This window comes from Lepidochelys kempii, chromosome 10 (genome assembly GCF_965140265.1).
Source record: "Lepidochelys kempii isolate rLepKem1 chromosome 10, rLepKem1.hap2, whole genome shotgun sequence".
Classification (NCBI taxonomy): domain Eukaryota; kingdom Metazoa; phylum Chordata; order Testudines; family Cheloniidae; genus Lepidochelys; species Lepidochelys kempii.
The window spans coordinates 63,722,489-63,748,942 of NC_133265.1; positions in this window are offsets into that span (position 1 = coordinate 63,722,489).

Below are 26,454 nucleotides of genomic sequence, written 5' to 3' on the forward strand. Positions count from 1 at the left end.
AATTTTAATATGCACGTCATGTTTGAAAAATGTCAGCAGAAAGGGACTGAATAATACTTGTTGCATATTCATCTGAAGTACATAATTGCTCCAGCTGACATGTATGAATGCACTTTCATTATCGTGTCAAGAGGACACTTTGTGCTTACCAATGAACAGTGTTTGGGAATAGAAATAAAATAGAAAGTGCTTGCTGAAATAAAATTTATTACAACTTTTTAGAAAAACATAATTATAAAGTGTTCATGTTGGATGAGAACATTGTTTCTGAAGTGTTAACTTTAATATAAAAATGGAATTGTGACTTAAGAGGAAGACTGTGTGGTATTTAGGGTTCGTTATAGTCCCATCAGGCAATATTACACTTTTGATTTGCTCATTGGCTATGTGAGGATAGTGGATTTTTTGAATGAATGATGAATCTTCTCACTAACCTCCTTGCAACACTCCTTTTTACAGATAGGGAAAATAAGGTGGAGGCTAAGGCCAGCATTTTGAAGCTCAAATCTCTAAGTACTTAAATACCGGACCTGATGTGCACTGGTTCTGAGCCATCATGGATACCACTGATCTCAAAAGGAGTTACAGGTGCTCAACACATCTGTAAATCAGGCTGCTAATTTAGGTGACTGCATAGGGATATAGTCCCCTACATTTAGGCACCCAAGTGGGCAAAGCCACAGAAATTGGTGTCATAGTGGTATGGGCTCCCAGTCTTTTGCTCAGACCATTAACCTACACACCTCTCTTTTAGGCTAAGCTTCTGAATCATAGTCAGATTTCATTTTTAAGCAGAGACTGTTCACAAATGTCCTGACTTCCCTTGGAAGCATTCAATTGGACCCTAGATTAGTATTTGTTGAATTCCCTCTCCACTACAGAAACAGGCTGTGGAGGGAAGGAAATGCAGCCCTAGCTGGATGGAGCAAAGAGTGTTAGTGTCCAGGAGTTGTAATCTCAGCTGGGAGGGCCTGGGGATGCACCTGACTGTGGGTTTGGAAAGGAGTATAGCCAGGGATGCTGGAAAATGCATTAATTCAGCATATCCCCTGTGTACCCTCTGCTAGCAGAGCTGTTATGGAGCCCTGGAAGTGATATCAAGCTGCCATCCCATGGTGGAGACCCTGAGGGAGCACAGATGGTGGTGCTAAATTCCTCTGTAATGAATTTCCTGGGGTGCAGAGTGCAAGTGTGATGTATGAAGTGCTATTGGCAGCTCCCTATACTAGTGACAGTGAATCTGGCACATACTATATGCAGTGGTTAACTGTAGTTTGTTACGCCTGTAAAGCATTTTGGGATACTTCAGGATGACAATTGCTATATAAATGTGAGACATTATTCTTAAGATAATACTCTCCAAATTAAAAGATATTCTTGATTCCACGTTTTTCTTTGTTCTTCTAAGAGAGTTTTAGAAACTTCAGCCACACTGCTGTGCTTAAACGAATAGTCACTGTGTAAGCCTGCTTTGCTGCTGGGACAAAAGGAACTATAAGTCACATCCCACCAGAGTTTCACTGGACATATACACAAAGAGATTAGAGAGAGAATTCCAACTGAAATGCCTGTAATTTTGCTTGAACTTGAAAAGTATTACAATACTACTGTGTACCCCTGCACATATAAAGTTGGGTTAGTTGATTTAAAAAAAGAGAAAAGGAAAGGAGAAAATAACCACTTTTGAAAGTCTTTCCTCCTCTTTCTGATAGGAACTTTTCAAAGGATTTTCTCTGCTTTATACCTTCCTGTAAACTGTCTTCGTTAGTCTTTGTACTGTCAGGGAGGTGGATAATTTTAGAGACGCAGTACTCCCACACGTCTTTTTTTTTTTTTTCTCCCTGCAGAGCTTCTACACACTGAGTGGCACTCAGTCATGTGAGTGCTTCCATTGACTTCAGTAGAGTTCTCACATAAGTGCTGTTTGCTGTGAGTCAGGGTTGCAGGCCTTTGTAACCTAACTGAAGGCCTCAGTCCTATAGGGAATTTGGAGGACATCTACACTGCAATAAAAGGAGAGGGATAGCTCAGTGGTTTGAGCATTGGCCTGCTAAACCCAGGGTTGTGAGTTCAATCCTTGAGGGGGCCATTTAGGGATCTGGGGCAAAAATTGGGGATTGGTCCTGCTTTGAGCAGGGGGTTGGACTAGATGACCTCCTGAGGTCCCTTCCAGCCCTGATAGTCTATGATTCTATGAAAAGACCCACCGCACAGCCATGGCTGGCCCAGGTCAGCTGACTCAGGCTTGTGAGGCTCAGGCTGCGGGGCTATAAAATTACAGCATTGACGTTTGAGCTCAGGCTGCAGCCCAGGCTCTGACACACTCAGCTCAAACGTCTACGCTGCAGTTTTATAGGCCTGCAGTCCAAGTGACTCAGCTGACCCAGGCACGGGGACCTGGTGCCAGAGGTGTTTTATTACAGTGTAGACATTCCCCAGAAAGCAGATTCCAGAGTGGGAGGATGAGGACACTCAGTGCCATTTAGGATCACACCCTAAGTTCCTGGTTGCTAACATCTCACTAGGAGAGTTCTGATATTTGTATTTCTGATCCTTTGTGTCTTGTTTCTTTCTGACATGCTGTCTCTTCTCCCCTCTCCTGGGTGAAAGAGAAGATGGTATTTTGGTGGACAATCACAAATGATGTTAAAATTCGTTTAAAAATTAGTACAATTTTACCTGGATCTTTAATGATCACTGCAGCTAAAAAAGAGGCAACTCCCTTGGAGGCAAGTTTATTCCCCTTGCTGATGCCAGGCAATAGATGTAGTGATAGAAAATACACAAATCCCCCTAATGAAAGTGGAGTATTACTATTAAACATAACAAAATCTCTGCTAAAATAATATATTAAAGGTCTAACTTCAGCTGTTTGAACTGAGGTAATATAGAGCTAACGCCACCACTCCAGCCTAACTCCCTTTGTGTGTATTCAGTACACGCTACGAGGATCTTATGTATTATTTGTGCTGTAATGTTCAGTCACAATGAAAGGAACTAATGATAGAGTGCCAGCTTTAGCTCTAAATATCCTTGGTATTAAATTAGGTAAAACTACAATAATCTTTAGTTTTGTATTTATTGTCGGCTTTCTCATGTCACTATAAATGAAAATCAAATAGACCCCGCAGCAAGCAGCCATTACAATATTGACGCTAGATCTGATATTGTAATGCCAATGAGTATATGAGTACCTACAGAGCTGCAGGACAAAAAGGCCTGTTCTAAAGTTAATCATTTTAATGGATTCTGTGGATAAACGTTTAGGAAAAAAGATCTTCCATACGTACTCCAAGTGTATTTGCATTTGACATCGTAATGGCTTATTGGGATTTGTTATGATGTCAATGCCATGGCTGGAGATATTTCCATCTCACAAATAAGAGTTAAAAATGCATCGGCAGTATGTACTGACTCAGTGGACATGACATGTTTTACTGTACATGATGTAATGTCACTGGAAGTGACTTTAAATAGGTCCGCAGGGCATTGACATATGGTTCAAAGTCACATTGTGATAAACCTTAACACTTCCAGTATTTGTTATATTAGCAGCATGATAGGAAATATTATGAAAAACTGCTTCTGTATCTGCATAACTGCTTTCAAAATTAAATACATTGCCTCTTTTATTTTTTTAAAAATTAGAGGAAAACACTGCTCTGTATATCATGGGCTTTGTCTCCATTGCATTTTATTTTAAGGGTTTGATTGTTTGTTTGTTTTTTAATTCGAGCAGGTCATATATGTAGGTTGAAATTCTTGCTCTGTTTAAATCAAAGGCAATATTTCCATTGATTTCAGTGGGTTAGGATTCCACTCAGAGTGTGAGGAAAATTCCTGCAGTGGCAAAGGGAAGGACTAGTTCACTCAATAGCTCTGTAAGAGCCCTTTTGTTTTATTATGTTTTCTGGGCTTGCAGCAGTATGTGGGAAAAATTATTACACTTCTATTCATTTGATCCATTAATGTTGAACCACATTTTTAAGTTTCCTACCATAAAATAACTAAGTAGAATGAGATACCATTACATTTAAATTAGTTTGGAGGTGGGAAGTTCACAATCACACTGCAGGGTAGTTATGGCATTGTGATTTTTGCATGTGATTTGCATGTGATTATGCATTGTGATTTTTTTTCAGCTATAATGTACATTCATAGATCGGTTTTTGAAGCCAGAAAGGATCATTATGATAATCTCGTCTGACCTCCTATATAACACAATAAATAGACATTATACAGAGATTGCAGCATTGAGCCCAATAACTTGTGTCTGAGCTAGAGCATATCTTTAGAAAGACAAAAAGAAAAGGAGTACTTGTGGCACTTTAGAGACGAACAAATTTATTTGAGCATAAGCTTTCGTGAGCTACAGCTCACACGATGAAGTGAGCTGTAGCTCACGAAAGCTTATGCTCAAATAAATTTGTTCGTCTCTAAAGTGCCACAGGTACTCCTTTTCTTCTTGCGAATACAGACTAACACGGCTGCTACTGTGAAACCTTTAGAAAGACATCCACTCTTGATTTAAAGGCACCAAGTGATGAAGAATTTATCATATCCCTTGCTAATTTATTCCAATGGCTAGCTACTTTTGCCATCTTATTTTTTATTTGAATGCTGCTGACTTCAACTTCCAGACATTAGATCTTATGTCTTTGTCAATAACCTTGGAGACTGTTGTCACAGGCCTAGTAAATCAGCATCTCTGCTATTATCATAACTTTAAGTCCTGCCTTCTGGAGATGTCAGAGGTTATACTGAAAATGTACAGTATAACCCTTGACATCACACCTACAGCAGTCAGTAGCAAAATGAATGGGCAGACACAAACCTTTATGGATTACTCACAATATCTCAATACATATGAGCTGCCATTGTTTCAGTCTCTCAGTAGAGCAAGAAAAACACACCTGTATTTCCACACCCAAAGAGATGAATATATTACATATATTTTTAATCAACAATCATAAAAGTTAATTAACATACAGCACACCATAGATATTCTTCTGGTAGTGATCAGAAGGACCTAAGGCTGTTTTATTATACATACAATAGTCATGATGGAGCAAGAATGGCTGCAACATCAGCTATTAGCTGAATGATTGTGTGTGCGTGTGTGTCTCATAACTGTGCATTATGAATATGTGAGGAGAGTGAAAGTCATACTTACACTTTTTCTTCTTGCTAATGAGGAAAGATTGCACTTCCACACAGTTTAGTATGTTTTCTAGACACCAAGCACTGTGGAAAATGAAGACTGATATAATTCTCTGTTGGCCCAAATGAAAAAAACAAACCCAAAACCAAAACCTAGTTATGCTGTGGGGCAGAAGGACCTAGAGGCACAGTCTCAGAGCACACTAAAAATATCAGTTTGTTTTCTTTGAAAGAGCACATAGGAAAATACAACTAAATTATAGCCACTGCACTACCCTAGTAAGTTGCTGATGGATTTGATCATGAACTCATCAGAGGTTAGTGAAAGAATTTTTATTCTTTACTCTTTTGAAATGTTAGTTCAATTTTTTTTTTGGAAAATTCTTTCACAATGAAGACAAATGAAGCGTCAGTGTGTACTTTATTTCTGCACCAGCAAACACCTCCCTAGGTGTTTGAACCATGAATCCAGTACAGCCCTATTATTAATTCCACCAGCAGAAAAACAGTGTGTCAATTAAATCTAAAGAGATAGAAAGATAAGAAAAGGTTAAAGTACAGCAAGTGTACAAATAACATGACTCTCTCTAGAACAATATTAGTGCTTCAGTCAATAGCCAGAGGGGTTGTTGTTGCTTACCTTTATTCTGTCTCACAGTTCTAGCAAATTCTGGAGAGAACTGGGAAGTTATTCTTTCATATTTTCAAGGTGAGCTAGGGACATTACCTGCCAGAGTAATTTGTGACCAGTGGTATTTCAGAGTTCATACACTGGGAAGACTCCTAACTTTCCAAAACTGGCTGAAGAGGTCCAGCAAAAGGGGATGTTTTCATGTATGAAAAGGGGGATATTTTCATGTATGTTTCTGGGACTATTAAAGAATTGTAATTTTGCTGCACTTAGCCATAAAGTGTTCCCAGCCCCTGAATTCCCACATTCACAATACAGTGCCTTGTGAGGGAGCATCTTCAAATCACAATTTTTCGTAAACATATCTTCACAACTTTAGCTGTGGCATTTTGGACAGGGGCAGAGGAAGCTACAAGGTGCGTATGAAGAAGACCAGTGATGAGAAGTTTGTTTGCTGAGACAGGAGAGGATACGGGCATGCACAACTAATTCTGCCAAAGGGATAGCGATACTGTCAAGGGATTTGGTCACAGCTTGGATATTTGGAGAGGGAGGAGAACCAGGAGTCAAAGATGACTTTTAGCATGTAGGCTTAGGTGACTAGGAGGATGGTGGTGTTAACTGTGGTGCGGGATGGCTGTAGTTTTAGCTGTGTTGAATTTAAGGTGATTGCATACAACCCAGGTTGCTCTGTCAGACAATGAGTGAGAGAGATAAGATTGAATAGATGTGTGGAGAGGTAGCTTATTAATGTAGAACACATGTTAAAGCTAAAACACTTTCTGTTCACTACTGTACAGAATAACTCTGTGCTAAACTGCATCTCTACATCTGACAGATATGATTGTAGAGTATATTATTCGGTCGTAATAGACCTACCATCTTGTTCATTGAAGATAAACTGGTCTTTATTGGTCACCTATCTGACATGAATTGACAGCACTAGAGAGACAGAAATTTCTTTTCATATGTTTCTAAAGGTCATATACTTAGGCTTTCAAGGTGTAGTGTAAATTGTTTTCAAAATCTCTGACCATAATTATTGATGGCAGCAGAATTAGTCGTGAGGTTTGCCATTTCATGCAGGGAACTAAAATTACAGGCTGGAGTTTCAAAGTGAAAGAAGTGATAAGGTTTTTCATTTTGTTGCCAGATTCTGTCACTAGTCAGTATGGTACTTATTCTGAGGAGTCTCTCAGTAAAGAGACTAAGGGAAGTTGTAAAGCGATTTTGAATATACCTGAAGCTGTGAAAGTTTCCTACTCGTGAACATGAAGTTGTGAGTAGAAAAGGCTGATGTTGTCTGATAGAGCGTTCATCCTCCTCTGTGTCTTGCATTAAGTGACATAATGGCATTGCAAATGCATGTCAAGGATTTTTGTCTCTAGGATTTATACAGTATTTGCATAAAGCCACTAATTTCCAGTGGAAAGTTGCTTCCACGGTAGCCTAATTAAGAGAAACATGAGAGAGAAAGGAAAGTTAAGGAAGAAAACATATGGAGAAAAGTAACACGTGGTTGTCAGTGCTCCATTGGAAGCACTAACATTTTATCATGGTAAATTTTGTGGGAAATCATGCATTATAATGGTAGAAGTTCAAAATTAATGGTAATAGAAAAATTAAGAAGTTTATTGTAAGGCAAGTCCTCTAAATTTGTTTAAAACAGACAATATTTTACATTTGAGGACATGGCATGCACTCTTAACTACCAAGTCTCTATCCCTTGCCCCTTCATTTATTCCTGCATGTAGTATATTCTCTAATACGTTAATTCTTTTAAATGTCCTAGTTATTAAATGATCAATTTCAGTGTAAATCATGGGCAAACGATTTATCTACCTCTCTCTCCCCTACATGCAAATATGCTTTCAAAAAAAAGTTTATCAATCATAATTAACATTATATTAAATATCAAAATAACGTTTTTTCAAATGTTGAAGGTTTACTAGTGTCCTACCAGATTGGGCTGCCCAACTGTTCTGTGCAGGCCTTACTAGAATGTTCATTATACTGTGTTCACTATTTCAGAGTGGTTCAGCTATAGTTTTTGACATTACTCCTCCTATTGTGTGGAACATAGTTCTTTTTGTTCTGTGTTTGTATTGAGGTCCTGGTCCAAGACTAGGGTTCCTAGGCACTACCACACTGCTAATACTTCAGCTAATGGCCTAATGAGCTGTGTGTGTGTATGTTTAGAAGATTCTATCCAGAGTACCATTGTTCATCGGTCTCTACAAGCTCTCTACAACTGTTCATGTAATGTGTGATCAGTTTGAGTTTTCATGCTTCACTGAAATGCCCATCTTTCCCTATCTGCCTACAGAGAAAATAGGCTTTATTTAATAACATTCTTAACTTTGGCTGTACCCTTTAGACTCACTATGAGAGGATTTTTTTTCTTTAACATTTTGATAATCAGGTCAGAACTAAGGAGTAAAGCCAACCCCTGTAAAAGATGAATTTCTGCTGAAGCATCTGAATAAGGTTTCAAGCCTATTTCAGTCTGTATTTTGTACTAGTGTAGGCTGAATTTGGCTTACCTAACACACCAGAACATAGGACCCACTTCTCTGGAAATTCAGGTTCGAGTTCTTCATTTGTTTTTGAGCCAAAGACTGTTCAGCTAATAGCTGCTGGAATCTAACCATGAAAATCGGAGGTAGGCTTGAATCTAAACACCCCTAAACTTTTGCCGTTTGCAATTCAAATTTGGCTTTCCTTCCTGCCTAGAGATAGCAGCAGCACTTGTTAGTGGTAACAGTACTTTCTGTAATCAAGTACCACAGGCAGTTGAACAATACCAAATAATCTCAGCCTCCTCACTACATTATATTAACTATAGTACACAAATGGCACAAACCTGTTAACGTTTGACTCACAGTGTTATCTCTTTCTAACACCAAGAAGATATTGTCCCTTGTGGCACACATTTGTTTTAAAAGCTTTTGAAAATACTAACTGTACAAGGATGCTTATCTGTACTAAGGCTTTTGTGTATGAGAAGCTGGTTTGTTCTAAGTGAATGAATGAGCAATTATGCTCTCAAAAGAGGATTTAGAGGGAGATACAATATTAGACAAGATTGGAAGTAACACATTGGTGGTGAAATATATTGAATTATATACTTACTCCCAGAGAGTATTACTGAATAATGATTTTGACCATTACAATGAAATAGTGTATTAAGGGAATAAATGATTGTCAATAAGGTATTTAAAATCTCAGCTTCTGAACCCAGAATGCTTAGATGGTACCTGTTAACAGCAAATAAGATACTTTACCTTTTCAGACAGTAATTGGTTAGGAGAGGAACTCTGTCCTTTCGGTATTTTGTATCAGCCTCAGGGTGAAGGTAGGTTTGTATTCCTCTTCCTAATGCACATTTGTTCACATCACAAAGCTAATCTCGTAGTTTTTCACAAAACTGGCAATCTCAGGAGAAACGAACTAGCATGCAAGTTAAATTACCGCTCACCCCTAAAGGAGGCAAAGAATATTCTTAGATGAATAGGTCAGTGCAATATATACTGTATATAATTGATTTGTTGCATAGTAGGGCTCAGGATTAAGGAAATAACCATAGAAATAAGAACAAAGCCTTAAAGTTTCTTTAGGTGAATACCATTTGGGTAATTTTTATAGCAGAATGTAATTTTTACAGACACACAGTACAGTATATTGGTTGTCTATAAACTCAATTGTATACTGAAGAGTGCATTATCATATATTGTCTGCTGACTACCTACCTTAGTCTTTTCAATAGTGCCTGTCACCATCACACAGAAGTGTTACAATTACAATTATTGAATTTAGTTCTAGAAAGCAATAACTTTTCACTTGCAAATCAGTGGAGGTGTAGAGTAGGCGTGTTAGTAAAGAAAGGGATGCAAGTGCCATTGTATGCCACATTGTATGCCATTGCACAGTGAACAGACTTTCTGGTGCTGTGTTCTGTAGATTTGAGTTTAAGGGCTTTTTCTTGATTTATATAATAGTAAAGGATTAAATCCTTTTCCCCCAACAGTGCAATTAATCTAGACTTTCCTAAAAACCTTCTCTAGAGACTTACAGATTTAAGGAAAAGAATCTCTGTGAAGTACTATCAGTTGTTCCTTTATATAATATTCAGTAATTTAATTTTAAAGAGTTTTAAGTTGGATAACAAGACCAAACTCTTGGAGCTATCTCTTTATTACTGCTTAATAATTTATCTCTTTGGAACAGGAAAAGTAGTATTGGTTTGAATCACTTCCAAACTGAGTTCTAGAACTGATTGAATAATATTGATTGAGTGCCACACAGTTTTTCCAATCAAATATTAGATGAGTAATCATTTATATTATTACCCCAACTCCACCATTGATAATGACAGGAATTTGATAAATTTGCCAGAAAAGTAGGTAGGCATGGGGTAAAAGAGAGATGGGAAAAAGGTGGATGCAGGAATTGATGCTCAGGAGAGAACTGTGAGAGAAAGTCATAAAAGAAAGGAAGAAAAGATCAGCAGGTAATGCATGATTTTTTCTCCAAATTGTCTGATTCAAGATGGTGGATATCAGCTATCACTAGTTCAGAAGATAGTACTGTATTTTTATACTTAACCAATGTGCAGGCTTTGAAACTAGCAATGCTACTATGCTTTGTGCAAAACCCACCCACACCAGAAAAACACAAATTGCTGAAAATCCCTAAATAAAATTGCTGATCAAATTAACCTTCTCAAATTCTTTTCCTTTTTTGTAATACTTTCAAAGAAAAATCATAACAATGACACAAGTTCAGGACAAGATAAAAAAAATATTTGCCAGCAACATAAATAATTACTGTTGTCGTTATCATTGTATTGTAGATTTTTTTTTTTATTATAATGGATTGTAAGTTCTTTCGATCAGGGGCCATTTTTTGTTCTGTGGCTTTACAACACCTAGCACAATGGGGTCCTGGCCCATGACAGGTGTTCCTGGGTGTTACCACAAGAAAAAGTATAATGCTATTTAAGTCCCATATCTCTTGTCACAAAACTCAAAGGCTTTGATACAGCCGCAGGTTGAATTCTGCCAAGTTCTTGACACTGATTTGAGCAGAGTTTCTGTTTTTGTTTTCTGCTGCAGATGCATGGTAGCCTGTCCTAATTTCAAGACAAACTGAAAGGGTTGTCGACAGCTCTGGGAAGTTGCAAGGAGCTCCTGTCACACTGATAATGGCTTCTGAGACCAGGAGCAGCTTTACTTAAGTTGAACTTTTCCAACCCTGATTTTGATAAGTAGTCTTCTGAACTACCTGATCTGCTGTTGTGTGAGCAATCAAAATAGCTACCTTATGCCCTAGTAAGCAGGCAACTCCATTCTTCTTAGGTTCCACATTTTCAAAACTATTTCATCAGCTCTGTATAAATCTCTCTCTCCTTTTTTAAAAAAAGATTCTTTTTTTAAAGTATCTGTCACTTCCTGCCACATGTAGATTGTATGTGTCAAGGGGCTGACACACAAAAGTCTTCAATCTTTTAAGGAGCTGCCACTAGAGTGCCTAATAGACTGTCAGTTTGAATGTTTAAATGAGATTCAGTGAAAGAGAGAATAATGCATATAACAAAAGGGCTAGTGAGTAGACTAGGAAAAAGCATCCGTTCCAGTGACATCAAGACTGGCAATGTTGTACTCACAGTAATGGTGTTTAGATACTGATAGTAATGGGAAAATGGTGGGTAGACTAGGGACATTGTCAGGAAAGGGGAGGCAATTAGTGGGAAAGGTAGGGGTGGAACTAGATAAAAGATGAGGATGGTTAGAATTCCATTAATCATCTTGATAACCTTTCAGGGCCTGATTTTTAAGACCTGTCTTCCTTTGTCATGCTAGCTATTGGAGCACAATTTAATGGGTACAATGGAGGACACTTAGATGTGTAACTGATTGGCCCTACAATCAGGAGGTTAATCATCTCCCTGTCCTCAGGTGCACCTACAGATGGCTGAATCCTCAAAACTGTACCTGCAATCATTTGTGAAGATGCGTTAAAGCCCTTTAAAACTCAATCCCTTTATGTCAGCAGCCCCTAGCATGGCACTGGCTTAACAATGGCCCAGGAAAGGATAGAAAGTATGGTAGAAATAACTGCTGCAATTGGTGAAATGATGGGTCTGAATCTGTGCTGCTTTCATTTAAAAGCATTTGTATTTTGGTCTTCACAATAAGACCCATTCCTTTATACCTGAAGAATTCGTACTTGACTGCTGTGGATCACATGTGTGCGTTGGCTTTCACCCTAGATTTTAACAAGATCTGGGTGAGCTATTCACAATAAATGATTCATCTGCATCTGGCCCTTTTCTTGTCCAGGATTTATCTTCAAATAGACTTTAATTTTTATGAAGGTATTTATAATTATTTGGCCAATTCTCTATGTGAATATATTTGAACTTATTATGTCCACTTTGCCACCCATAGACTATTTGCTTTGATTGTTCTTCATTTGTGGTGTGAGATTGGTCATCTAAATTATATGTTATTGTTTCAGTTCCTTGAATGGATGACTGATAGGCAGGTGAGCACTACTGTTCCCTCTAAGCTGGACGCGTGTGTGTGCGCACACCCATCCTAAACCCTGCGCACACAGCGAAACACTGTGCACACAAAAATTTGCACAGAAGCAGAACAATTTGCACAGAAGAAATTTTTTGTGCACACGGCCTGTCAAAAATTAGAGGGAACATTGGTGAGCATTTCCGCTCTGATTAGAGAATACAGCTGTTTACAAACAAATAAGATATCTGGGTAAAGGACAGCCGTTCTCCCAGATACTGAGGAGAACAAATATCTGCTTACATTAATGTTCACAGAAAAGTAGACTGGAAAAAGGCACACACGCATGGTCGGACAAAATAGTCATTCCAATGCCATATAGCGGTTATCAGACACTGTTTTACATTATTCAGAAAGTTCCATTTATAATGCCATGACCTTTGCCACAATCAGATAGCTCAGCATTTCTCAAACTGGGGTCTGTGGATCCCTGGGGGTCCCCGAGGGTATTCTGGGGGTCCATGGGCCCTGCTGATCAACTTCTCCCCCTCCTTCCCTCCCTCAACTCCTTCCCCTCCCTCTATCTCCCAAAGGCTACTGAAGACAAACTGAGAGATTTTAGGTGCTAAAAATCCAATGGTGCAGAAGGACTATGGTAGGCTCTTTGCCTGTCCTGGCTCCACCCCGCTCCCAGAAGCGGCTGGCATGTCTCTGTGGCCCCTGTGGGGAGAAGGGGAGGTCTCCGTGCGCCGCCCCAACCCCAAGCGCTGACTCCTCAGCTCCCATTGGTTAGGAACTGTGGCCAATGGGAGCTGCAGGGGCAGTGCCTGAGGGCAGGTGCAGCATGCGGAGACCCCCCCTACCCTTTCCCACCTAGGAGCTGCTGCCAGAGAGATGTGCCAGTCACTTTCGGGAGCCACCTGAGGTAAGTGCCACCCAGACAGAGTCTGCACCCCTCACTCCATCCTGAACCCCAGCCCAGAGCCTGTACCCAACACCCAAACTCCCTCCCAGAGCCCACACCCATCACTGCCTCCTGCACCCCAACTCCCTGCCCCAGCCCAAAGCCCGACCCCCTCCCACACCCAAACTCTCTCCCAGAACCTGCACCCCCTCTTCCACCCCAATCCCTTGCCCCAGCTTGGTGAAAGTGAGTGAGGGTGGGGGAGAGTGAGCAAACGATGGAGGGAGGGGTGTGGCCTTGGGAGAAGGGGTGGAGTGGGGGTAGGACCTGGGATTGAGCAGTGGGGCTTGGGGTTCCCCAAAAATTTTAAATCAAAATGTGGGTCCTTGGGTTGCTAAAGTTTGAGAACTGCTGAGATAGTTCATCCCTTAATCTTTCTGCACATACTCTTCTGTTTTGTAGATTTTATACCAGTAAAGCATGTGTAATGCACACAGATCCTGGTCGTCAGCAGGCAGGATTGAATCTGGGACCTCTGAAACTAAGTGTGTAAGCCTCTACTGCATGAGCTAAAAGTCCCAGGGCTCTTCACTAAGGCTGTAGCAGACTCATTAATCTCTAGGTGGTTGAGGTGCCACTAGAGGGGGACAGAGCACCTCAACTAGCAGGCATGGATTACACATGCAGCTCCAGGATTTAACTTTAGTTATTGGTCCAGAAGGGGTGGGACCTAAGGAAGGGTATAAAACACTCTGTGCCAATGCCTGTAGTTGTGTCTCAAGGATCAGAAGCAAACCACCCCAAGATTCTTCACTTGGAGGTTTGAGTTTGAAGTTCCAGCTTCTCTCAACCATTATTTCTCTTTTTTCTCCAATGCCCACCACCTTAATTAGATTTAAAGTTTCAAGAGGACTGATGGACTTCTACAGCTGAGACCCTTCTTAGATGTTTCTGGGGTGCCAGGATTTTATAGTACTGTAAATAGCACTGATTGGGAATTTCCATAAGGAAATTTCTACAGGAAAACTCAGTTGTCAAACAGAATCCAAACATTTTGTTTCAGGTCAGTTCGACATTAATCTAGGTCTTCCTGAGCTGCCATAGCACTGTATGTAGTTCAGGTGCCTCATGTCCCCATGCTCCTCTAAGGGACAAGCTCCCTGGCCAGACTACATCTCCAATGGTGCACCCTGGTCTGCCTTTTAGCTGAATCACCATGGTGCATCCTGGGAGTCCATGGGCACAATGCTTCATGGGGGATGTAGTCTAGCCAGGAACTCAGCCTATAGAGGTGAAAAGGGGCATGAGGTACCCAAACTACAACTCCCCTAAGGCACCCTGATGGCTCTGGCAAACACAGTTTGATGTTGAGTCTAGCTGAAATGAAACATTCTAACATTTCGGAACTGAAATTTTGTTGGAACTTTTCATTCTACCAAAAAAAAAAAGGGTCTTTCATCCTCATTCAGTACAAAAATGTCAAAATAGTGATTCCAAAATTTTGATTTATGATCAATAATCATAATAATCCAATAGCTGTGGAAGACTTCAAAGCTAGTTCACTTCAATTTGGTTCAATATATGATGTGAATGTGTTTCGTACAGTTTATAGAAAACTCTTCTTTTCTTTTCTTTCTATGTGGGTATGTGTGGCATCCCTGGGATAATTTTTAAATGTTAATCATATTCTCTGATCTTAAAATAAAAATAAATATTCAGTTCTGAGTAGTGAATGGTGATGGGTGAATATTTAAAAGACTGGAAGTTCCATTTGATAAGCATCCAAAAGTTCAAAGAGTTGTTATTCAAGCTATCTGGTTTGGAAATTTGTGTGAAGAAGTTTATTTTATTTTATTTTTTATTTCTGTGAGATTTCTGTTTAATTCTTTGTTCCAGATAGATCTGATATACCCTAAGATTAATCATTGTCTAACATTTTTATTTATGCACCCCCATCCAACACCAGAATATAGCAACACGTGGGACATCAGATTTATTTATTTATTTCCTTTTATTTTACTTTAGGCTTTTTCCATCTTCCAAAAAGAAAAATTGAAGTTCAGTTTGAGGGAGACATAATGTTATTTTCATGATGACTGTAGCAGAATTTAAGATAATTTAGTTAACTAAATACTAGAAATAGTTTATAAAGCAAACATATTATTTATGTTGCTGTCATCTAGCCTAGCTATATTTGCTTCACTTGATTCATCTGGTTCCTGTCTCAGTGTGGGACGGTATGGTTGTTAACAGGAAATTTGGAAAAAAAATATCCTGAAGGTGTGTGGCAATTTAAACTTCTTTCTGAGGCTTAATACTTTATAGCACAGTCAGTTCTTATTTTACCTTGAACCAGTTTGCCTGCGGCTAATAATGCTAACTTGAATTCAGTTTAATTATGCCTGTGTAGTATGACATTAATTATGGTGGACAACATTCTTACTCTTTTGATTCCTCTGAACAGAAGACATACATGTGTTTCAATATGAATGCAAAATAGAGCCAAGGACAGCATGGCAACCATTAGTCAGGATTATTGTTAACACTAGGTTTATGATGATAAAATCTCCCATGGAAGAGAGTCGTGCCTCCAGCATTTTTCTCCACACTGAACTCTTAAAAATCCTCTAACGTGATGTTAATTTAAAGAGTCCTATATATTGACTGTTGTTCCAACTAGCAAAAGAACCTATTCCACCTTCAAATTAAACAGCCTGCAAATTTTTTTTTTCAGGTTTGAAGGAAGCAAAAAATAGTCTTAGACTATAAAAAGCTCTTCTGAAGTAAAGCACTGTTGAAGTAACATCTTGTATAGCCAGTTTGAGCCCCATGGGATTTGAAATGGTATGTGACGGCATCTACAGGACTTTTGGTATCCCTTGGAGAGGGCCCATAGCACACAATTGTATACCCAATCACATTGGTGCTATTGAAGGGAAGTCTGACTGACCAACCAGCACCAAACATTATCAACATTATCTTCATTAATGATCTGGAGGATGGTGTGGATTGCACCCTCAGCAAGTTTGCAGATGACACTAAACTGGGAGGAGAGGTAGATACGCTGGAGGGTAGGGATAGGATACAGAGGGACCTAGACAAATTAGAGGATTGGGCCAAAAGAAATCTGATGCGGTTCAACAAGGACAAGTGCAGAGTCCTGCATTTAGGACGGAAGAATCCCATGCTCTGCTACAGACTAGGGACCGAATGGCTAGGCAGCAGTTCTGCAGAAAAGGACCTAGGGGTGACAGTGGACGAGAAGCTGGATATGAGTCAACAGTGTGCCCTTGTTGCCAAGAAGGCCAATGGCATTTGGGGATGTATAAGTAGGGGCATTGCCAGCAGATCGAGGGATGTGATCATTCCCCTCTATTTGACATTGGTGAGGCTACATCTGGAGTACTGTGTCCAGTTTTGGGCCCCACACTACAAGAAGGATGTGGAAAAATTGGAAAACGTCCAGCAGAGGGCAACAAAAATTATTAGGGGGCTGGAACACATGACTTACGAGGAGAGGCTGAGGGAACTGGGATTGTTTTGTTTGCGGAAGAGAAGAATGAGGGGGGAATTTGATAGCTGCTTTCAACTACCTGAAAGGTGGTTCCAAAGAGGATGGATCTGTTCTCAATGGTAGCAGATGACAGAACTAGGAGTAATGGTCTCAAGTTGCAGTGGGGGAGGTTTAGGTTGGATATTAGAAAAACTTTTTCACTAGGGGGGTGATGAAGCAATGGAATGCGTTATCTAGGGAGGTGATGGAATCTCCTTCCTTAGAAGATTTTTAAGGTCAGGCTTGACAAAGCCCTGGCTGAGATGATTTAGTTGGGGATTGGTCCTGCTTTGAGCAGGGGGTTGGACTAGATGACCTCCTGAGGTCCCTTCCAACCCTGATATTCTATGATTCAAACATCTGTTGGAAGGTAATATTGCAAAACACAAATTTTTCAGTTAGTTATTGGAAAGTATTGGGGACAACTTTTTTGTTTCAGAAAGTGGAGGATGTAACCGGGGGAAAGTCATTTTAGACTTGATTCTGACCAACAGAATGGTGGTGAATCTGAAAATGGGAGGCAACTTAGGTGAAAATGATCATCAAAGGATAGCTTTTATGGTTCTAAGGAAATGGAGTGAGAGAAGCAGGATAAAGAAAATGGACTTCAAAAAAGCTACATTAACAGATTCAGAGAACAGGTAGGGAAGGTCCCCTGGGAAGAAAATCTCAGGGGAAAAAGGAGTTCAGGAGAGCTGGAAGTTTCTCAAGGAGACAGGAAGGGAAAGTAGGTTAGATATTGGGGCAGGGATGTTCTAAGTATAAATAAGTGTTGTAATGTACTGGAATAGGCTTCCAAGGGAGGTTGTGGAATCCCTCTCATTGGAGGCTGTTAAAAAAAAGGTTGACAAACACCTGCCATGGATGGTCCAGGTATATTTGGTCCTGCCTCACCGGAGGGGGCTGGACTTGAAAACCTCTTGAGGCCTCTTTAAGCCCTATATTTCTATGATTCTATAATGGCCTGGGGATTTCTGGAGTCCCATCTGGGTGTGCCATTGTGATTATGGCTGTACACGGAAATTGTGTAAGTATTCTTATACACTTGTGCTGCTCCATTAGTGCTAATGGTGATGTTAACACCAGTGTAGGCCAAACACAGGTGTTTTACCACTCTGTCATCTCGCCCCACTCAAAGAAAAGTTTACTACCAAACTACCTGCCCCTGGGCTACACTAGGGCTTCCATTCTACTAGCACCAGTGAAGCTGCATTGGTGCTAGACAAATGTTGTGAAAAATTAACTAAGTGCAGCCTCATCCAGCTAAGCTGAGGACCTTACAAAGAAGCTGGAATATTTTTACAGTGGAAAGAGAAAGGGGTTTGCTGTTAGCAGCCAACTCTGAGAGTTTTGGAAACCAGAAAGCTGCCCTGTTTGTTGCTGTTTGTTATTTATAGTATTTGTTTTTAGAGTTTAAAGCCTGAAGCAGCATGAAGGGAATGTAGCCAGGGTTTGGGCTGGTTTATGTCTGTGTCCTCTAATTACACAAAACTGCCTTGTAAACTAAACCTGAAACCCCACAGAGGGGTTTCTCTTGCCTAACCTGGATCTCCTGCTAAATTTCTGTCCAGATGCGACAAGTACTAAACACTGACAATCCATGTATAAAACAGAAAATCCAATTCATCCTTAATCCTTTGTCACATTCACTTCCTGGTCCAATCCAGTTCTGGCAATGGACTTCTGCACTGGAGAATGTGTGTCTCGGTTCTCTTCTCCCTTTGCAACAGTGTCTGGATTATGTGGGCACAAAACATGAATGATGCCCTTAAAAGGCTGATTTGCAGACGTGTTTATTGCAAGGAGGCCATTTCAGAAAATGTTTGGCCTCCAGGCAATCATTTCTAGAAAGATAATTAGCATTCTTTATATTGCCACAGATTTATGTGCTTTTTGGGGGGGAAGGGAAGTGACCCATGCTCTAACTAAATGACATCTCTGATGTGTCTGTGGTACTTACAGTAAATCAGCAGCTTTGTTCTTTGATCATGAATTAATTTTAGTAATCTTAATTGCATTCTATACTCCCTTTCTATAAGGAAGAGATCCCCTTCTCATACAGATAGTAAAATAAACGTTTCACTAGTTCTTGGCTCTATCCCATGATTATTTCTCAGAGAGAGAACAGTTTTTATTGCAAGAATGAATGGACCAGAAGAAGCCATTACAGGTCATGGGCATTACTTGTTTGGTTCTCTTTTTTTTCCTGATACTGGTTCCACTCCTACCTCTGGCTACCTGTTTTGCTGATAACTTGCCAGTTAGTAGACATTATCAGAATCCAAGTCCCATGTTGCTGAGCATTATTAAATAAGCAGTTTACCAGATGGCTATAATATTACATCTTTAAATAAAAGTACACCACTCAGTGTCAGCATCTTATTTATGGAATGCTTTTGGCTCCTGAACTGCTTGTTGAAATTGTTGTAAGCCATTTGGTCACTGAAAAGTAATTGTGTATTACTGTAGACAACAAGCTGTTTGCATTAATTAGCAATCAAAGCATATTGCTGAATGGGGAATAGCATGTTTTTGACATCTCTGCAGATCCTGGTAATTGAAGCTGTGCAAAATCGTGGATTTTGATTTGCTGCATGTTTATAATATGAATTTCTAGTCCATCTGCCTATATAGCCATCTGCAAAATCACTAGGGAAGCAGTGTAGGGAAGTAGAATGTAAGGTTAGAGGAGCAGCATATGGACAGAGCAAAGGAGGGGGTCAGTCAAACGCTATAGTCAATTGTCCATAGCAGTTCCAAGTAACTTTTTCAAACTTCCATGTTTGAGCATCTCATGTAATTGCCTATGTGAAGAATATTGTACTCTTCGGTGTTCAGCACCGTTTTACTACACCAAGTAGTATGACTCAATTAAAGAAGCATGTAATCACATTTGTGATAATAAGAATGGCTTTACCTAGGCTGGAGCTGTGGAGGAAGTACAATAGACATATCAGAAACAGGTAGAATGGAGCACTTTCAAAAGATTGTTGTATTGGTTTATTATGCAATGGGGGAAACATACAGAGTTTGGGACAGGTTTGTTACAAGGGGGTGGGTTGCAAGGAAATCTTAGATTTCCTTCCCATCCCCAGTGATTTTGAAGAAACTGGAGACCAGAGTTAAGAGAAATGCATGCTCCTAGAGAGTAGTGCTTCCATGCAGTGGCTTATGCAGAATGAGCTCTGTCCTTCATGCCTCTCAGCCAGAAGCAGAAGTGATCCTCACTCATGCTAAGAATAGCTGAAAGAGCATCAAAAGACTGAGAAGGATTTTTCTACCAAGCAGCAGCAATCTGGTCCATATGGACATAGGAGAGTGAAGCCAAAAAATTATCTTCTAGAAATGATGCTGTTATCTCCCCTTTTCTTAATCCATTAGCCCTCTCCCTTCCCTGTCAGACTGTGTGAACATGGTAGGATACCCAATAGATCCTAAACAATAATAATTTTAGATCTATAGTGGCTGAAAATTCTAAGATTCCCTGGAATCATAAGTTCCTGTCCCAGCAGCACTGATTCAGCTCTTTAGCTCTTTTAAGGCATATAATTAACACATGGGCATGATCCAAACTCCTTCAACACTAGGGAAACTTTGCTCAGGATATAGACTGAGATCCACAATTCACAGTTTAGCCCTATCTCTCTATAAGAGACCTGAACCAGATCACTGGATCCCAAACCCATGATCTTCAGGGAAGTTTACATTCAGAGCTAAACTGCATAGATTGGGCACATCTAATTGAAGTAGAAATTTTAAATCCCATCCACCTTCCTGGAAGGGAAAAGGGGTATTCTGTTCGGTCTCTCAAAACTGAAATTATGTCTGTTCTGGGTAGATGTTGATTCATTTGCCCCCTGCTGTCCTTTTCCCCAAATTACCCTGTTGTGGGGTATACCCCATTCTGGCACTGCAACCAAAGGGTTAACACAGGCCTTGCTGGCCACTGCTAATTGGAAGCCTCACAATGGTTGGGAGGATAAAAGGACTGGTAAGTAGAGGAGTAGGGTGGCTACCAGAGGCCTGGAGGAGGGAACTCCTTCCAGCAAGCTGCTGAAGAGCTACTCAACACCCTAGAAAGAGATGAGCAGGCCAACAAGTTGAAGAGCCAGCAGAAACCCAGGGGAAGGCAGGAAGGAGATCAGGGCACAGCCGCAGTGTCTGATCCCTGATTCGGCTTATATAGCTTGAGGGCCCAGAGCTGGAACTCAGTGGATTGGGCGGTCTTAGGTTCCCCTACCAACCTCCTGCTGGACATAAAAGCAGAGAGGATTTTTCAGGTTCCTGGGCACCAGGAATAGATTAATACCCAGGCTGGGTTGAGAGAGCTCAGGTGCCATGCCACACCTCACATACCCCCACTTCCTACCTATGCCATGCCACTACCGACTCACATGCCCCCCACTTCCCACCTATGTTCAGTTTGCTGCTTATCCTCCATCTCAGAGGTATCTTTATTTAGGGTGATCAGGTGTCCGATTTTCAACTGGAACACCTCTCGAAAAGGAACCCTGGCAGCTCCGGTCAGCACAACCGATTGGGCCTTTAAAAGTCTGGTCGGTGGTGCTGTGGAGCTAAGGTAGGCTAGTCCCTGCCTATCCTGGCTCCGCACTGCGTCCCGAAAGCAGCAAGCAGGTCCAGCTCCTAGCCATGGGGCCCACGGGGCTCCGCATGCTGTCCCCGCCCTGAGCACCAGCTCTGCACTCCCATTGGCAGGGAACTGTGGCCAGTGGGAGCTGCAGGGGCGGTGCCCGCAGGTGAAAGCAGTGCACAGAGCCGCCTGCCATGCTCTGCCTAAGAACTGGAACTGCTGGCCACTTTCGGGGTGCAGTACGGAGTCAGGACAGGTAGGGACTAACCTGCCTTCGCCCCACTGCGCCACTGACTGGGAGCCGCCAGAGGTAAGCTCACACCCAAGCCCCAACCCCCTGCCCCAGCCCTGAGCCCCCCCAAATCCGGAGGCCCCTCCTGCACCCCAAACCCCTCATCCCCATCCCCCCAGAGCCTGCACCCCCAATGGAGCTCGCACCCACCCTAAACACCAACCCCTTGTCCCAGCTGAGAGCCCGCTCACACAGCCTGAATCCCTCTGCCCCAGCCTGGAGTCCCCTCCTTCACTCTAACTGCCTCATTCCTGGCCCCAGCCAAGAGCCCATACCCCCAGACAAAGTCCTCCAGTCCCCTGCACCCCACTCTCCAGCCTCAACCTGAAGCCCCCTCCTGCACCCTGAACCCCTCATTTCTGGCCCCACCCCGGAGCTTCCACCCCCAGTTAGAGCCCTCACCCCCTCCCGCACCCCAACCCCCAGCCCTCTGAAAATGAGTGAGGGTGAGGGAGAGCGAGCCACCAAGGGAGGGGAAATGTAGTCAGCGGGGGGCAGGGCCTTGGGAAAGGGGTAGGGGTGGGGCTAGGGTGTTCGGTTTCGTGTGATTAGAAAGTTGGTAACCCTACCTTTATTTCAGTGATGCTGTGTGCATGTATAAGGCCTACTACCCCTGTGAGATGCTAGGCACCTAAACTCAGGATCAGGCCTAGATCATACAAAGAGTTTGGGGATTAAAGACACTAAACATAAAATATTGTTGGTTATTGTTAATGTGTTGGATTCTCATTACAATTTTTCCTTAGCAAAGCTGGCCTTTGAGGCTTGTGATTCCTGCTGCCTTGGCCCCCTTATTTCAAGGAGCTGGAAATGGCAAGGCTTGTCTCTGCTTTCATGGAAAAAATAAAGGCTCTAGCCTTTATTCTGAAGAAGCCTTGGAAAATACAAACCAGGCTCTAGGGTAGGAATTTTTCACTGCAACTGTTTCCCTAAATCTGACAGATTATTCCTGGTTCTCCTCATAGCTGCCCAGGTTAGCCTATGGGGCAAACACTCACCCATGGCTCTGTTGATTATGTGGGAGACCCCAGGCCAGCTGCAGGGTTAAATCCTAGTTTCAGGTGATTGGGGTAGGCCTACTACACGTTTCTTTCCAGCCACCAGCTAGTTCCCTACAGCTGAAATGCCAGTGTGGCCCCCTAGGCAGAAGGAAAGGCAGCTCAACAGCATGATAGGCAGTATAGTTTAGTGTAGCAGTTGCAATCCCAGCTCTGCATTGACACTCCTTAACCTCTCCGCCCAAGTTCCCCCATCTAAATTGCCAAATTGGGACTGTAATATTTACTTCCCCTTCTACCTGATGGGGATGAGGGACATGCAATGTTTGGTCAGTGTTTGTAAAGTACTATTATATAAAATCCATCAGAATAGTTACAAAAAGCTACTAGTGGTGGCGAGCTTAGTGACTCACCCTGATAGCCAGAATTGACCTTGGAAACCTTTTTGAAAAGTTGTCAGTGATGCATGGACCTCAAATAAAGTAGATAGGATCCACTTCTGCAGCAGGAAGCTGGATATAGCATGAACCTTCCTCCACCTGCCTTTTAATATAAAATGAGTCAGCTAAATGTTAGAATGGCTCAAAGCATCACCTTCCTGACCCTCTACAAAATTCTACAGGTATCACTGTGAATAGTGGTGTGATTTTTATGGACAGGAACCATTTTGTGTGTGTGTGTGAGAGAGAGAGAGAGAGAGAGATTAATTTGCAGCCCCCCATAAGTGATAAAGCTAACTCTCATACTCTAAACCACTGTAGCATTTTACATTGTATAGCGTACTCCGTGTGTGTGAGCACATGTGTGTGCATAGTTGCATACACTCAAGTTAGTAAACTCAGTTGTTTGGAAACCAACTGTGTCCCTGTGGTTTCTGTGTATTATTAATGTTGTGTAGAGAGCAAAGGCCCAACACATTGTCAGGGAGAGCAGCAGATAAACATCAATTCAAGTGCAGATCAATGATTTACATTTTGATTTTTTCCAAGAGATTGCATTTACTGGAAAGAAAATACTCTCATTTACTATGCTTAAGAATTAAAAATATTTGCTTCTAATATGCCCAGGTTCCTTGAGTTATTAAGCACAGCATAATGAACCCTTTGCAGAAAATAACTTCAATGTGATCTATGCCTGCAGAGGCAGCAAAGCAGCAAAACACATCCAAAAATAAATTAATATAATGCAAAACAACCTTAGTTCCACTTCATAATGTATAATTGCATTGATCTTATTAAGCTGCTCTTCCAGAAGATTTTGTATGCTTTTTTCAGGAGTATGGTATGATGAGCATTATCCTTCAGAATTAGTGATCTGTTATATTCAGGGGTTGTTGCATCTGAACCATACGTTTAGTCCAGACGCGAGATATTTGCTAGAGAATGGAACTCCTGGGGAACTCTTCCATCCAAGTTGATCTGTGAGTGATTCAAAACTCATTGACTTTCACCTATGAAAACTCAGAAGAAAGCAGACCTGAAATTTGCCAATATCTGCGCATTAAATGCAGAGACCACTAAATTGAGATAATAATCCTTAGGTGCTTCTCCAGATTGTCTCTGACATGGAAACACAGTGCTCGCCAGGAATGTAGTCTTTGTCTCTAGTCTACCCTTTATATGAGCAGCACACAAAGGATGGATTTAGCTGAGTATTGGTTTTGGTATGGTTAAATAACTATTTTTGAAAGGCTATAGAAAAGGTAAAGTTTAAGTGAGTCCTTGCTTCATTCAGAACTCTTGATAAATGGGACAAAATCAGCATCACTGAGAGAAATTTTCCCCATGGTGCTGTCTTGCAGGATAAGAGGTCTTATGGATGGTCTTTCAGACACTCAGAGAACTCCCACTGCTCCTTTGAACATGGCTTTGGTTGCTGATCCAAGAATTGTTGCCCATTCCACATACAGCCTCTGTTGCTGTTCCTGTCTCTGATAAATTCCAGGGAGAAGCACAGCGTCCTTTGTGCTCACTTGGGGAAATGCACACTGTGAGCAAAGGAAACATGACTGCTGGTGCAGAAGGTCACTTAATAGGGGAGTGAGTTTTCTGCCAACAATGCACACATCTGAAAGTGGATCCTGACTTTGAACAGCTTTTTTGGCTAGTCAGAGAAATGCAAAGGAAAGTAAGCAGCTGTGAAATCTGATCAAAAGGTAAGAATGTATTAGTGATGATGGTGGTTGGGGGGTTCATCGCTGTATTATTCAAAGGGCTGAAGTAGGACCATTACAAAGATATCTCTGTGCTCTGGCCTATAGAATGGTCACTGGAACACTCACCATATGGGCTGTATAGAGGGAGGAGACAGGAATTTACAGGACAGGAACAACACTTTTTCGCAGTGGAGAGGATATTCGTGTTCAGATTATTTGGGACATTTATGGAATGGAATCAGACATGAAAGCAGTATTGAGATCTTCAATTAACTGCATAGGGTATTTTTGTTAAATTAAATTAGCCATCCTACCATGGGGGATTTTCTAAGTGTAATCATATATTTAAAAAGTGGGGGTGAAGTGGAGGGGGACAAGCGTTCATTGTTTTTTAAACTCTTCCTTAGATGAGTCAGACAAGCATTTTAGTTGATGCTTGTAAAATTACCAAAAAACCCCCCCAAACTGTCTTTAATGCAACAGCAGGAAAAAAAAACGAAAAAAACCCATGTTCATTAGCGGCTGTCCGTCTAGAATTGGGGATTGTTATCTGACAACACATTAAATATAGCTACCTGGGCAAGAATTGTTTTACTGATTGGAAACAGATTCAAAAGCAGCTGAGAAGAACAAATATGTTACTCACCAATATGTTCTTTAGCATGTTGACAATGTAATTGAAAAATATAAGGTATATACTGGTATGATATATTTTTCACAGAAATCTCATTAAGGTTTGCTATTTTATTGTTTATTTTCATGACATTTTGGTAAAATCTCTAACTTTTTTTATTATTGTCATCCTGATCTACCCCAAACAGAAAGATCGGGGAAGGAGAGGGGAGAGAAAGATGTTTCCCCCAGCTCCTGAGTCATTTTGGATTAGAAAGACAGTATTCCCAATTTAAGATTTCGGGAACTTCCTTGGGCTGTGCATCCCTGGCAGCACAGGAGGAGTGGAAGTGGAATATGGGGAAATTTGGTTATATCAGCTCATCTCCCTTGGTGGAGCGTTTTTTTGTTTTTTGTTTTATTTTTAAATTGACTTTGCATAACAGGCTTCCTTTTTCCCATGATAGGTCAGCTTACTGCTGAGTCAGGGCATACTTTGAGCCAAATGTGGGGCAGATCCTGAGCTGTTGTAAACTCAGATAGCTCCATGAAAGTTAAGGGTGCAATCCAATGCTTATTTACATGAGCAATTGTGTATTGCTAGTAATATTTTTCAGTTCCAGCATTATATCACCCACCCTCACCTCACCAGGAAATCCCTCCCTGGCTTCCTCTCTTCTTCCACATTGATATCCAGCTTCTCACTCTTAGTTTCAAGGCCTTGCACAGCTCTACTCTTCCCAACATGTCTGCTATAATTTCTGTCTAGGACTCTTATAGTATTGTATTTCCCCTTCCTATTTCTCACTATAGCTTCTTCTCTTCCTCCCTCCTCCCCAAACCAGCCTCCAGGCAATAGTAGGCAGGTGCATTGTGATCAGGATCTGGGGTGGGGTGGGTGGGAGTGGCACACACTGAGATTGCTCAATTAGGGCAAACTTCAATGAATGGGGCAGACAATCCCTCAAAACTGCTGGTTATTCCAATACTTAGGTTCACCAAGCCAGCAACAAAACAGCTTCTGCAATACCTTA